Below are 9,201 nucleotides of genomic sequence, written 5' to 3' on the forward strand. Positions count from 1 at the left end.
AGGATTCTGAAAGAATCCTCCTTCAGGATTCTGAAAAAATCCTCCTTCAGGATTCTGAAAAAATCCTCCTTCAGGATTCTGAAAGAATCCTCCTTCAGGATTCTGAAAGAATCCTCCTTCGGGATTCTGAGAGAATCCTACTTCAGTATTCTGAAAGAATCCTCCTTCAGGATTCTGAAAGCATCCTCCTTTAGGATTCTGAAGAAATCCTCCTTTAGGTTTCTGAAGGAATCCTTCTTCAGGATTCTGTAGGAATCCTCCTTCAGGATTCTGAAAGAATCCTCCTCCAGGATTCTGAAAGAATCCTCCTCCAGGATTCTGAAAGAATCCTCCTTCAGGATTCTGAAAGAATCCTCCTTCAGGATTCTGAAAGTATCCTTCTTCAGGATTCTGAAAGAATCCTTCTTCAGGATTCTGAAAGAATCCTTTTTCAGGATTCTGAAAGAATCCTCCTTCAGGATTCTGAAAGAATCCTCCTTCAGGATTCTGAAAGAATCCTTCTTCAGGATTCTAAAAGAATCCTCCTTCAGGATTCTGAAAGAATCCTCCTTCAGGATTCTGAAGGAATCCTCCTTCAGGATTCTGAAAGAATCTTCCTTCAGGATGCTAAAAGAATCCTCCTTCAGGATTCTGAAAGAATCCTCCTTTAGGATTTTGTTGGAATGCAACTTCGGAAATCTGCAGGAATCCAACTTCGGGATTCTGTTGGAATCCTGTTTCAGGATTCTGTAGGAATTATGTTACAGGAATATGTAGGAAATCTTCTACAGGATTCTGGGAAAATCCTCCTTGAGGTTCTCTAGGAAACCTTCCTCAAGATTGTGAGGGAATCCTCCTTCAGGATTCTGAAGGAATCCTCCTTTAGGATTCTGAGAAATCCTCCTTTATGATTCTGAAGAAATCCTCTTTCAGGATTCTGAAGGAATTCTTCTTCAGGATTCTGAGGGAATCCTCCTTTAGGATTCTGATGGAATCCGCCTTTAGGATTCTGAGGGTATCCTCCTGAATTCTCCTTCAGGATTCCGAAGGAATCCTCCTTCAGGATTCTGAAGGAATCCTCCTTCAGGATGCTGAAGGAATTCGTCTTCAAAATTCTGAAGGAATCCTTTTTCAGGATTCTGTAGGAATTCTCCTTCAGGATTCTGAAGGAATCCTCCTTAAGGATTCTGATGGAATCCTCCTTTAGGATTCTGAAGGAATCCTCCCCTAGAATTCTGAAGGAGAATTAGTAATTCTCCTTCAGAATTATGAAGGAATCCTCTTTTAGGATTCTGAAGAAATCCTTCTTCAGGATTCTGAAGGAATCCTTCTTCAGGATTCTGAAGGAATCCTTCTTCAGGATTCTGAAGGAATCCTTCAGGATTCTGAAGGAATCCTTCTTCAGGATTCTGAAGGAATCCTTCTTCAGGATTCTGAAGGAATCCTTATTCAGGATTCTGAAGGAATCCTTATTCAGGATTCTGAAGGAATCCTTCAGGATTCTGAAGGAATCCTTCTTCAGGATTCTGAAGGAATCCTTCTTCAGGATTCTGAAGGAATCCTTCTTCAGGATTCTGAAGGAATCCTTCTTCAGGATTCTGAAGGAATCCTTCTTCAGGATTCTGAAGGAATCCTTATTCAGGATTCTGAAGGAATCCTTATTCAGGATTCTGAAGGAATCCTTCTTCAGGATTCTGAAGGAATCCTTCTTCAGGATTCTGAAGGAATCCTTCTTCAGGATTCTAAAGAAATCCTTCTCCAGGATTCTGAAGAAATCCTTCTTCAGGATTCTAAAGAAGTCCTTCTTCAGGATTCTGAAGGAATCCTTCTTCAGGATTCTGTAAGAATCCAAGCCAATTACGATTTAACTTCTCTAGAAATTTTGATCTGAAGCCATGTCTCCACATATGGCATCCCTGGCATCCAAGCAGCCAGCGCAGCGCACAGCCTCCCTTTCCCCAATCCAAAAAAAAAACCCGAACATCTCTGTGTAGTAGGCTATGGTGGGAATACGTGGGTGCTCCACGACGGCTAATGTGATGTTTCTTGTCTTATGCTTTTGTACGGTAAATTCCCCAAAAATAGCACTTCTCTTCTCCTTTTGGCTCGCTTTCAACACTATCTTCATGGAACACGACGACCCGTGAGCCCCGGAATCGATTCCACACAGAGTCACCCATTCTTATTCTGTTTTTAGAACAACTTTCTAGTTCCGAACCCAAAACCTTCACCTGATTTATTAAACCGATGTCTCGCAGCCACCCAGAAGAAGTAACCCAGTAGCAGCACCCCTTCCCCTTATACACGCGCTGTTCAGTGGTATCACGACCGAAGCACCTTGAAACACATACCAACTTCCTTCGCTGGAATCGGTTTCGTCGTGCTGCTGCTGCTGCGGCGATGGACGACTGACACCGTGTCAATAAAACAAGCTACACGCCAAATACGACGACGACGACGATGGCGATTGGAAGTTGCTGCATGTTTTTGCCCCTTGGGCCACTTTTCACCAGAGGGAATCTTCCCCAAAATCCCCGTAGGTACTCACACAAAACACAAGCACAGATTGATATTGATAATTCCACGTAGCCACCGAAATCTACGAAATCACTCCGGAAGTAGTCTCTTATCGCGCGGACTGATTCCAAAACGCTCGGGAACAACGCACGGAACACACGAACAACCGACGACAGATTCGGAAAAACCTTCCGTACACTCGGACGGCCACTATTTATGTGAGGAGAGGAACGACGAAAGCCACCCAACAGCACAACATAAACCGCAGTCGTGTTGATGCTGGCAGTTTTATGCGACGACGACGGCGACTGTCAAAATTTGACAGCTGTGCGCGGTGACGTTTCGGTGCTGGCAGATTTTGCTGTGAGTGATTCGACGAGGGGTTTTTGTTTTGGTTTTAACCGTTATGTGTCCGACAAACTTTTTTCTTTTTTCTACACCGTGTATTTTAAATGGGTGCTGGGTACCCGGGTACCCTGTCGGCCACATAAGGGTTAATCAGGCCCCTGGCATCAATGAAATTTATCGTACACACTAAGATCAGCTCGGTATTTTCCCCATCTTTTTACTGAGTTCTCAACAGCAGATTTAACTCGGTACGCTCGGTTATTTATTTTGCGGATATTCTGTAAATGAGTTACCGAGCTCAGCTCACAAACTGTCAAAAGTTACTGAAGCACGGTAAATATCGTTACTGGTGAACGGTAAAAACGATTACCGAGTGTACCGAAATAAATCTGCTGTTGAAAACTCAGTAAAAAGATGGAAAAAATACTGAACTCAGTGAAAAAATTACTGAGCTGGAACATCTGAATCTTAGTGTGTAGCCAACATCTAACTGTCTTATACTCATATTCGTGCAAATTGAAACGAGCGTGTAATCAACAAACGCAGCTTTTGTTTAATGTTGTGAGCCACACACGAAATCACATTTACAATGCGTGTTTGTTGAGTTGCTTTATTCAACTAATCGCATGCTCCTCTTACCGTACATTAATATTAAAGCGAGTTTGAAGTGTTTTGTGATCATAAGAGGTGGAAAAAATGATTCCAAAAACTGATCAACAAACCAAAATAAATGTTAAACAAAAAATTGTTGATGTTTTCGCATTTGACAGTGGGCGCTATTTACTAGCGCCCAGGACATCCTGTCTACCATGATTCCAATGCATTGATATAGGCCGTGTCAGGGGCCTGGTTTTAATTGCAATGAGTTAAGGGTGAACGGTACAGCTGTTCTTAAAAAAAAAGAGAATATTGTTCGTGCAGTTGAAAATCGGAATTTTTGACACGCGAAAATCGGTTTTTCTCCTGAACCGTGTGTCGGACGTACGTCGGGCACAGTGCGCTTGATAGAGGGCCAGGTCCGCTGTCCAGCGCAGGTTTACGTTAGGTTTCACAATGGATTTTAAGAAAATTCGATTGTCGGGTGTGGAGAATTTATCTTTGGAGAAACTTCGGGTTTCAACCGCGACGACAATAATTTCCTTAACCCCTCAGGGCGCGCGCTGTTTAAAAAGTACAACACTACCAAAAAACCTCGCTCGTCGTATACAGCGCGAGCACCGTGCAGTTTCGGTTGCTTGATGGCGCCTGAAGGGTTAATCTGACAATGGGAGCTTTTTTTCGCGAAGAACAGATACAGAAGCATGAGCATGAGCGCATGAGCACTTGAAATCAGAAATATTTCCATTTTACCCTGCTTTTTACTAAATTTACATAGGGGTTGATACACAACTCATATCATGCAAATCATTATAGGAAATCATCATAATCTTTTGAACGGAATGACGTAACAACCTTCTCCGCGTTCAAAAATGTATGTTTTTGGAAGCTCTAAAAGTGGTTCTCTGGCGACTTTGATGAGAAATTGAAAAAAAAAACAGATTACAGATTTCTTCTAGCGTCACCCTATGAATGCTATGGGAAAATGCTCCAAATTTGGTCAAAACAGTTTAAACGCTTTAACCAGACGTAACACCTAGAACAAAACAATTTTCGTAAAAATCCATCGCCAAGTTCACACTACCCAAGACACTACCATCACCTGATGGAAATGATTCACGAAACATTGCGTTGTGCAATATCGTCATTAGAAGGCGCTAGTGTGAAACGTCAAACCCAAAGAAAAACTATGCGCGCGACTCTAGTTGTGAAAGCCACAACTATAAAGATTTAAAATGATCGTTAAAAGCGTGGTCGATGGAAATTTTGCAAATGTTACGTCTGTTTGTTTGTGCTTTAACTTTTTTGTTTCAACTTTCTCATCAAAGTCGTCAAAAACCATTCTTTGGAGCTTTCAAAAATACACATTTTCGTGTGCGGAGAATGTTGCTACGCCATTCCGTTCCAAAGATATTCGCCCCCAAAATGACGATTCGACCGCTTGGGAGTGTTGTCGTCGTCGTGATGATGCTTCCCGAAAGCAATGTCAAATTCGTTCGGGGTTTCAAAACATTGGAAAGAAATTCATTATTTTCGTTCAGGCGAAGTGGATAGCAAATCTAACCTAGAATATCCTACAATTCCAACCTCAACTCCTCACTTGCACAAGCCGGATCTCATTTTTTACGGAAATGGTGGAACAAAATGCAAAAACTAATGTACGTGCGACCGAGGGAATTGAAAGTTCTACCATTCCCACTTAAAAAAATTGTCGGATGTGGGTTGTAAGTAGGAAAAATAAAATAATTCCCCCAACAGATTATGTTGATAGGTATGTAAAAGAAGGAAAAACATCATCAGTTCGGTAGTTGCGCTACCGAAACAAAGATGGGTAACAGTATGTTTTGTTTTGCCCTTGAAAGCCAATTGATGTCTTTCTAGAAAAAAAACAGGCACTTTTCTACAATTTTTGTTTCTGGAGTTTCAAAAATAACACCCCTCTATTTTTTTGATATGTTTTAATACAATATTTCTTCTCTTTCTTTGCCAGCATTCAATGGCAAAACATATTTTTTATCTTCGCCCAAACCCGTAAAAACACCTTTTTAATTAACCCGGAGCGGTCGCGTCGTGTACTGAGTACACGCACCATGAAAAATGCACGCTTATGGTACACAGCGTGAGCGTGGCGCCGTTGCAGGTAGTCAAAGACGCGACTGCTCGAGGGTTAATTATGATTTTTAAAGAAAAACGCCTGTAACTAATAAGCCAAAAGAGATAACGACCATCTCCGTGCACGAAACGACACGTTTTCAAATGCCCTAAAAGTGTTTCTTGAACGACTTTGATGGAAAAATGAAACTGAAAATGTTAAAGCCAGAAAACCGGTATTTCTTGAACCACCCTAAGCAACAGAAAAAATCTCTAGATCAACCAATTTTGAAGCTACATAAAAACTGTCTTCAGCAATCTTACTCAGAATTGATAGATCTACCACAGACAAACATACGTAACACTGATGGAATTTCCATCGCCCACGGTTTTAACGATCATTTTAAATCTCCGCAGCTGCTACTTTCACAACCAGATGCGCTCATCGTTTTTGTTCGCGATTGCCGTTTTACACTAACGCCTGCTGTTGACGATATTACAAAGCTCAGTGCTTTGTGCAATATCATCACTAGCAGGTGATAATGTAACTAAGCGATGACTTTTAAGGACAGAATCCCGAAATGGCCGCCACAATGGCCGACTTTGGCACCTACTCACGATTTCGAGGGCACAAATCTCTTCGTAAACAAAACCAGCGCACCTGATCTTCTTATTTTAAGCTTCTAACAAGTGAGAAAGAACAGAATAGCACTGTTGTGTGAAACTTGCTTATTTAGATGTGTGCGTTTGAAGTTTCCCGCTTCAACAGGGGATTTCAAGACGTTTGTCCTTAAGGGAATTTGTTCTAAGTGTTACGTCTGCTTGTCTGTGGATCTACATTCTACAATTTTTCCGATGAATGTAAAGTGATTCTTGCAAATAAAAAAGTTTGGTTTCCAATTTCATTGAAAATATGGACCACCCTAATTTTCATGCACATTGAAAAGTGGGCCTTATTGTTAGGAACAACTTTGTAGAAGATCATATTTGTATAAAAAATCATTTGAAGGCACTGAATGCATCTTTCCTCGTTAATCTGGTTCCTGAACCACTGTGCAATGTGAACATCTTCAGTCAAATCCGTTTGATGGTTCTTTAAAATGGTGTTCTATAAAATTCGAGCTATGTATTCCAAATGCACAGGGCTAACAAGCACTACAAGTTAACGTTATTTCACCAACAATGACCTATAAGTCAATCTATGACATCTTACCGCGATAGGGTGATAGCTAAAAGTGTAAACACAGTGTGAGCACCGACGAACCGACGTGACAGTGGTGATTCAAAACTGTCCCCCCCAAACTTAACGATCGACCAGCGAAGCGAGCGAACGCTTCTGTCAAATCAGCGCAGACGCGAACCTCTTCCTATATGAATACACGGGGGTTTGGAATCATGCTATCAAAACAACGCGAACCGTTATAGAGGAGGCGGTAGTGTTCGGCTATTTTTCATCATGGCGTCGGGGACAACAAATTTGAATTTATTTGTTCTAGCTGTCACGTCGGTTCGTCGGTGGTGTGAGTACAACTTAGTAAAGTTTCGTCAAGTGTCGTCGGTGCTTAAGGCTCAAGCATCCGTCACCATTTTTCGGAAAATAAAAAGCAGTTTTCTCGCTGTAAATCAAAACATCGACCATGAAAATATTTCATATCATTCTATTCCTCATGTGGAGTACAGTGAATATATTTTCATAGCAAAGACTTTTGTTTTGAACGAAAAAACTGCTTTCAAATGTTTGATGATGACGATGATTTCAATGACGAATTGTTCAACGTTAACGAATTTCTTTGTGTTCAACTGTCACCCCAATCACGGGACGTCAAAAACACATGGTAAACAAAAAAATCAGCGCTGATCGCATCTGTCTCATGGATTGCCTTATTTTAGTGCTAACGGTTTATATGCATATGACCCTGCATTTGCACATCATGTACAATGTATACTGCCGTTCAACGCATAATTGTCTCATGTGCTTGATAATTCCCATATAACATGGATCAATTATGCGTAGAAAGGCAGTATAGGATACTGCAAGATGACGTCACGAAGCCGTGCACTGACAGTTCAGCGAGCTTGTTTACATGGACTTAGTCTCTGAAGGAGATCCGGCAAAACTGTTTTTCGATTTAATTTCAGTAAAACGGTAACTAGACGATTGGTTTTGTATTAGTAAAGTTGAATATAATCGATATACCGCATTTAGTTCACCACTGGACTGCGAACTGCGACTTCATAAGTGCGAAAACGTAAATAAAAGTGCGCGATTGCATCAAATCAGGTTGATGTCTTCGGCGCACTATTTCTTCAATCTATGGTGAACAAGTGCTCTGAAGACACCGAGTTGATTTGATGCTATCGCGCACTTTTATTAGCGTTTTCGCAGTCGTAAAAACTAGTGCGATAGTCCAGTGGTGAACTAAATGCGCTATATTTCCGTACCATAATGGTTCCGGGACGGAAAACGTAAATTTAATTTTCACCGCTCGTTTAAAATTCTAACACCTTGTCAACAAGCTCGCTGAACTGTCAGACAAAGTGAGGTTAGATCAGGTGCTTGCAGTACCCTATAGTAGACGTTCGATAAGCGCAACATGTTTACGATTCATTTACCGAATGAAATTCGGTAAGGGAACGTCCATAAATTACGTCACGCTTTGAGGGGGGAGGGGGGGTTCAGCAAAGTGTGACGACCCATACAAAAAAATCAGAGTTCCATTACAAAAAGTGTGACATAGTGGGGAGGGGGGGTTGAACATGGTCGATTTTTGCGTGACGTAATTTATGGACGTTCCCTAAGTGCAAAAACTGACAGACGTCACATAAATGTCAATTGTAGATTGCAACCAATGTGCATTCGGAAAACATCGCATTACAACAAAAGTGTATGCGAAAAATCATCGCATCGCTGTTTACATTTAATTTTGACGGATAGCGGTGCGATAACTGCAAAATTGTTGCACTTAGCGGACTTGCAGTTAAAAAGCATTGCAATTGGGTTTTTAAATTAAAAAAAATGTATTTATTTTTCAATTTTATTCGAAAGAGCACCTTTTTCTGAGCTAGGGTCTTGTACCATTTGGGCAGGTGTACCTAATTTGGGCACTTGCCGCTATAACTAAGTCAATTTCAAACCGATTGTTTTGAAATTTTGTCCAGAGTTAGGCACGTACAGCATCTAACTCTGTACAAAAATTCAAATCAATAGGTTTGAAATTGACTTAGTTATAGCGACAAGTGCCCAAAATAGGTACACCTGCCCAAATGGTACAATACCCTACTATGATTTTTTCAGATTTTTAGAACTTCACTTTGGTACCCAAAATCAATTTCAAAGAGATTTTATGAAATCACCTGTTGACAGCTAGGCAACTGTTTGACAGCTCCGCCCAGTACAAAATGCAACGAGGGGTGATTCTACAAATCGCTCCCATGCAAACTTCAAATTGATTTTTAAATAGGTTCCCGGGCACCAAAATTCATGAAAATTTGGGGTTCGGCTCTGTTTGGCATGCAGATTCAGAATATGGAAAAATCTTAACATCGCTAAAGAAGCCAATTAAAGCTTGCACCGAGCGAATGTGGCATTAGTAAAAAAAATAGTGCAGGTGCTTGTACGAAAAACCTAAAAGGGAAAATTTCGGATGCAAATAAAAAACTTCGAAAGAG

The 9,201-nt window shown here is 41.0% G+C and overlaps 1 protein-coding gene across 12 annotated transcripts in view; it reads right to left on the bottom strand.

Annotated features, from left to right (window-relative positions):
* The window catches only part of LOC109417673 (polypeptide N-acetylgalactosaminyltransferase 5), a 452,742-nt gene extending 449,991 nt beyond the window's left edge, over positions 1-2,751 (bottom strand). For 8 of the 12 annotated variants that reach the window (XM_029853443.2, XM_029853438.2, XM_062850468.1 and 5 more), the window contains exon 1: positions 2,528-2,751. The gene's annotated coding sequence lies outside the window, so the exon portion shown is untranslated. Of the gene's footprint in view, positions 1-2,210 lie in introns of all 12 variants that reach the window. The other 4 variants (XM_062850470.1, XM_062850460.1, XM_062850462.1 and 1 more) reach the window with 2 other exon arrangements.
* Positions 2,752-9,201: the final 6,450 nt, after the last annotated feature.

Source organism: Aedes albopictus, chromosome 2 (genome assembly GCF_035046485.1).
Source record: "Aedes albopictus strain Foshan chromosome 2, AalbF5, whole genome shotgun sequence".
Lineage (NCBI taxonomy): Eukaryota > Metazoa > Arthropoda > Insecta > Diptera > Culicidae > Aedes > Aedes albopictus.